Source organism: Tamandua tetradactyla, chromosome 13 (assembly GCF_023851605.1).
Source record: "Tamandua tetradactyla isolate mTamTet1 chromosome 13, mTamTet1.pri, whole genome shotgun sequence".
In the NCBI taxonomy this organism is placed as follows: Eukaryota; Metazoa; Chordata; class Mammalia; order Pilosa; family Myrmecophagidae; genus Tamandua; species Tamandua tetradactyla.
This window is the reverse complement of record NC_135339.1, coordinates 7,615,811-7,621,810: the sequence shown is the minus strand read 5'-3', so window position 1 is coordinate 7,621,810 and position 6,000 is coordinate 7,615,811.

Below are 6,000 nucleotides of genomic sequence, written 5' to 3'. Positions count from 1 at the left end.
ATAAAATGTTAATATAGAGAAAAGAAATAAAAGTAGTAATAAGAGTAAAAAACAACAACAAAAAAACCCTATAGCTCAGATGCAGCTTCATTCAGTGTTTTAACATGATTACTTTACAATTAGGTATTATTGTGCTGTCCATTTTAGAGTTTTTGTATCTAGTCCTGTTGCACAGTCTGTATCCCTTCAGCTCCAATTACCCATTATCTTACCCTGTTTCTAACTCCTGCTGGACTCTGTTACCAATGACATATTTCAAGTTTATTCTCGAATGTCCGTTCACATCAGTGGGACCATACAGTATTTGTCCTTTAGTATTTGGCTGGACTCACTCAGCATAATATTCTCTAGGTCCATCCATGTTATTACATGCTTCATAAGTTTATCTTGTCTTAAAGCTGCATAATATTCCATCGTATGTATATACCACAGTTTATTTAGCCATTCTTCTGTTGATGGACATTTTGGCTGTTTCCATCTCTTCGCAATTGTAAATAATGCTGCTATAAACATTGGTGTGCAAATGTCCGTTTGTGTCTTTGCCCTTAAGTCCTTTGAGTAGATACCTAGCAATGGTATTGCTGGGTCGTATGGCAATTCTATATTCAGCTTTTTGAGGAACCGCCAAACTGCCTTCCACAGTGGTTGCACCATTTGACATTCCCACCAACAGTGGATAAGTGTGCCTCTTTCTCCGCATCCTCTCCAGCACTTGTCATTTTCTGTTTTGTTGATAATGGCCATTCTGGTGGGTGTGAGATGATATCTCATTGTGGTTTTGATTTGCATTTCTCTAATGGCCAGGGACATTGAGCATCTCTTCATGTGCCTCTTGGCCATCAGTATTTCCTCTTCTGGTAGGTGTCTGTTCAAGTCTTTTTCCCATTTTGTAATTGGGTTGGCTGTCTTTTTGTTGTTGAGTTGAACAATCTCTTTATATATTCTGGATACTAGACCTTTATCTGATATGTCATTTCCAAATATTATCTCCCATTGTGTAGGCTGTCTTTCTATTTTCTTGATGAAGTTCTTTGATGCACAAAAGTGTTTAATTTTGAGGAGCTCCCATTTATTTATTTATTTCTTCAGTGCTTTTGCTTTAGGTTTAAGGTCCATAAAACCACCTCCAGTTGTAAGATTCATAAGATATCTCCCTACATTTTCCTCTAACTGTTTTATGGTCTTAGACCTAATGTTTAGATCTTTGATCCATTTTGAGTTAACTTTTGTATAAGGTGTGAGATGCGGGTCTTCTTTCATTCTTTTACATATGGATATCCAGTTCTCTAGGCACCATTTATTGAAGAGACTGTTCTGTCCCAGGTGAGTTGGCTTGACTGCCTTATCAAAGATCAAATGTCCATAGATGAGAGGGTCTATATCTGAGCACTCTATTCGATTCCATTGGTCGATATATCTATCTTTATGCCAATACCATGCTGTTTTGACCACTGTGGCTTCATAATATGCCTTAAAGTCAGGCAGCGCGAGACCTCCAGCTTCGTTTTTTTTTCCTCAAGATGTTTTTAGCAATTCGGGGCACCCTGCCCTTCCAGATAAATTTGCTTATTGGTTTTTCTAATTCTGAAAAATAAGTTGTTGGGATTTTGATTGGTATTGCATTGAATCTGTAGATCAGTTTAGGTAGGATTGACATCTTAATTATATTTAGTCTTCCAATCCATGAACACGGTATGCCCTTCCATCTATTTAGGTCTTCTGTGATTTCTTTTAGCAGTTTTTTGTAGTTTTCTTTACATAGGTTTTTTGTCTCTTTGGTTAAATTTATTCCTAGGTATTTCATTCTTTTAGTTGCGATTGTAAATGGGATTCGTTTCTTGATTTCCCCCTCAGCTTGTTCATTACTAGTGTATAGAAAAGCTACAGATTTTTGAATGTTGATCTTGTAGCCTGCTACTTTGCTGTACTCATTTATTAGCTCTAGTAGTTTTGTTGTGGATTTTTCTGGGTTTTTGATGTATATTATCATATCATCTGCAAACAGTGATAGTTTTACTTCTTCCTTTCCAATTTTGATGCCTTGTATTTCTTTTTCTTGTCTAATTGCTTTGGCTAGAACTTCTAACACAATGTTGAATAATAGTGGTGATAGTGGACATCCTTGTCTTGTTCCTGATCTTAGGGGGAAAGTTTTCAATTTTTCCCCATTGAGGATGATATTAGCTGTCGGTTTTTCATATATTCCCTCTATCATTTTAAGGAAGTTCCCTTGTATTCCTATCTTTTGAAGTGTTTTCAGCAGGAAAGGATGTTGAATCTTGTCAAATGCCTTCTCTGCATCAATTGAGATGATCATGTGATTTTTCTGCTTTGATTTGTTGATGTGGTGTATTACATTAATTGATTTTCTTATGTTGAACCATCCTTGCATACCTGGGATGAATCCTACTTGGTCATGATGTATAATTCTTTTAATGTGTTGTTGGATACGATTTGCTAGAATTTTGTTGAGGATTTTTGCATTTATATTCATTAGAGAGATTGGTCTGTAGTTTTCTTTTTTTGTAATATCTTTGCCTGGTTTCGTATGAGGGTGATGTTGGCTTCATAGAATGAATTAGGTAGTTTTCCCTCCACTTCGATTATTTTGAAGAGTTTGAGGAGAGTTGGTACTAATTGTTTCTGGAATGTTTGATAGAATTCACATGTGAAGCCATCTGGTCCTTGACTTTTCTTTTTAGGGAGCTTTTGAATGACTGATTCAATTTGTTTACTTGTGATTGGTTTGTTGAGGTCATCTATTTCTTCTTGAGTCAAAGTTGGTTGTTCATGTATTTCCAGGAACCCATCCATTTCTTCTAAATTGTTGTACTTATTAGTGTAAAGTTGTTCATAGTATCCTGTTATTACCTCCTTTATTTCTGTGAGGTCAGTAGTTATGTCTCCTCTTCCATTTCTGATCTTATTTATTTGCATCCTCTCTCTTCTTCTTTTTGTCAATCTTGCTAAGGGCCCATCAATCTTATTGATTTTCTCATAGAACCAACTTCTGGTCTTATTGATTTTCTCTATTGTTTTCATGTTTTCAATTTCATTTATTTCTGCTCTAATCTTTGTTATTTCTTTCCTTTTGCTTGCTTTGGGATTAGTTTGCTGTTCTTTGTCCAGTTCTTCCAAGTGGACAGTTAATTCCTGCATTTTTGCCTTTTCTTCTTTTCTGATAAAGGCATTTAGGGCAATAAATTTCCCTCTTAGCACTGCCTTTGCTGCGTCCCATAAGTTTTGATATGTTGTGTTTTCATTTTCATTTGCCTCTAGGTATTTACTAATTTCTCTTGCAATTTCTTCTTTGACCCACTCGTTGTTTAAGAGTGTGTTGTTGAGCCTCCATGTATTTGTGAATTTTCTGGCACTCTGCCTATTATTGATTTCCAACTTCATTCCTTTATGATCCGAGAAAGTGTTGTGTATGATTTCAATCTTTTTAAATTTGTTAAGACTTGCTTTGTGACCCAGCATATGGTCTATCTTTGAGAATGATCCATGAGCACTTGAGAAAAAGGTGTATCCTGCTGTTGTGGGATGTAATGTCCTATAGATGTCTGTTAAGTCTAGCTCATTTATAGTAATATTCAGATTCTCTATTTCTTTATTGATCCTCTGTCTAGATGTTCTGTCCATTGATGAGAGTGGTGAATTGAAGTCTCCAACTATTATGGTACATGTGTCTATTTCCTTTTTCAGTGTTTGCAGTGTATTCCTCACGTATTTTGGGGCATTCTGGTTCGGTGCGTAAATATTTATGATTGTTATGTCTTCTTGTTTAATTGTTCCTTTTATTAGTATATAGTGTCCAAACTGTTTTACATTTGAAGTCTAATTTGTTAGATATTAGTATAGCCACTCCTGCTCTTTTCTGGTTGTTATTTGCATGAAATATCTTTTCCCAACCTCTCACTTTCAACCTATATTTATCTTTGGGTCTAAGATGCGTTTCCTGTAGACAGCATATAGAAGGATCCTGTTTTTTAATCCATTCTGCCAGTCTATGTCTTTTGATTGGGGAATTCAGTCCATTAACATTTAGAGTTATTACTGTTTGGATAATATTTTCCTCTACCATTTTGCCTTCTGTATTATATATATCATATCTGACTTTCCTTCTTTCTACACTCTTCTCCATATCTCTCCCTTCTGTCTTTTTGTATCTGACTCTAGTGCTCCCTTTAGTATTTCTTGCAGAGCTGGTCTCTTGGTCACAAATTCTCTCAGTGACTTTTTGTCTGAGAATGTTTTAATTTCTCCCTCATTTTTGAAGGACAATTTTGCTGGATATAGAAGTCTTGGTTGGCAGTTTTTCTCTTTTAGTAACTTAAATATATCATCCCACTGTCTTCTAGCTTCCATGGTTTCTGCTGAGAAATCTACACATAGTCTTATTGGGTTTCCCTTGTATGTGATGGATTGCTTCTCTCTCGCTGCTTTCAAGATCCTCTGCCAGCTAGCCTGGGAAGGAGGAAGGGAGGGACTCCGGCCGCTTGCCGTCCCACCCAGGAAAGCCCGCGTCCCTCAGTGTTCTCACTGGAGCTGGTTCTCCCAGACAGTCAGCCGTTCCAGGATGGGGTACGCTGTCCCTTTGATCTCCGTCGTGGCTCCGGGAGCTGCTCTGTATCGTCTCCACTCCCCCAGTAGCTGTTCTGGAGGAGGAAAGGTGAGGGCGGCAAGGCTGTCGAGGCTGGTAGTGGAGGAGCTGGTGAAAGCGGAAGAGGACACCGTGGTGGTTGGAGAGCCACCAGAGCAGGAGGGGGAAGAGTGGAGAAGGAGGGCGGGCGGGCCGGTTGCTGCGGGGCGTGGGCACCGCGCGGCGGGCCGGCGGAGAAAGAGGGGAGCCAGATTTGCTTTTAATGGAGTTTATAACTATACGGTGCTGGATAGGAAGGGCACAGAAAGATGTCGAGACAAATTCCTCCTATTACTTTGAACCAAGCCCCTGAGCAGATCCCTTCCAGGGACCTGGGGTCACTTTGGAAACCCTGGGAACCTCTTCAGTCAAGGGGGAACCAAAAAGTACCAACATTCATGTCATGCCTTCCTGAAAAGCATGAAGCAGTACAGCGACAAGATCTGATCCTGCCTAGTTTATCCTGATAAAGTGGTAGGTTCTCAAACCCTTTCACAAGGAGAAGCCACACATGCACACAAACACATACACACACAGCACTTTATTTTACATAAACCCTATAACTGAAGAGAAGTCAGAGCTACTACTCAAAGTGAGTCTTAAAGATGACAGACATGGCCATTCTTGAAGTTAGATGTTAACAACTGGTCCAGGCCCTCCAACCCAGACCACCTTCTGTGGGGGCCACAGGCTTCCTTTCTGGTGACGGAGCCAGTAGGTGTGTTCTCTGGACATGAGACATCAGTGTGATCACAGTCAGAAAGGTGTTCAAGCAGACACTTGTAAGGTCAGTCTTGGGAGGCTGTCTCACTCTCTCCATTTACCTAAAACAATAAGCAGCTTTTGGATGGGTGACCTGCCAATTGGCCAGCAGTCTTTCCTAAAAAAAAGACGTCTCATATCCTTCTTTTATCCCACTGCACAGGAGGGCTTGTTAAGTCTCAAAGAAGGGAGAGCTATACTGGAGGGAAAGATAGGCTTCGTGCCATTTGGTGGAAAGGTGTGTGTGTGTGTGTGTGTGTGTGTGTGTGTGTGTGTGTGTGTGTGTGTTATAGAAACCCACATGGAAAGACTCATTTTAGGAGAAATGTAAAAAATGCACCAAAAGTAGAATCAGACAGATGTTGAGTGAACCCGCCTCTCCTTGCCGTATGTTCGTAGACAAACTAATAAACCTCCCTCCCTATTTATAAAAGGCAAATAATAATACCATTCAGAGTTGATGTGAGGATTACATTAAATCACTTATAAATACTTCGTATGAAATGTATTGTCTTAATGTCTAAAAGGACTAAACAAAATAATCTGTTATATAGGTTTAAGCCTTTACTTCTACTCCCATAAACACAGTTGTCTTT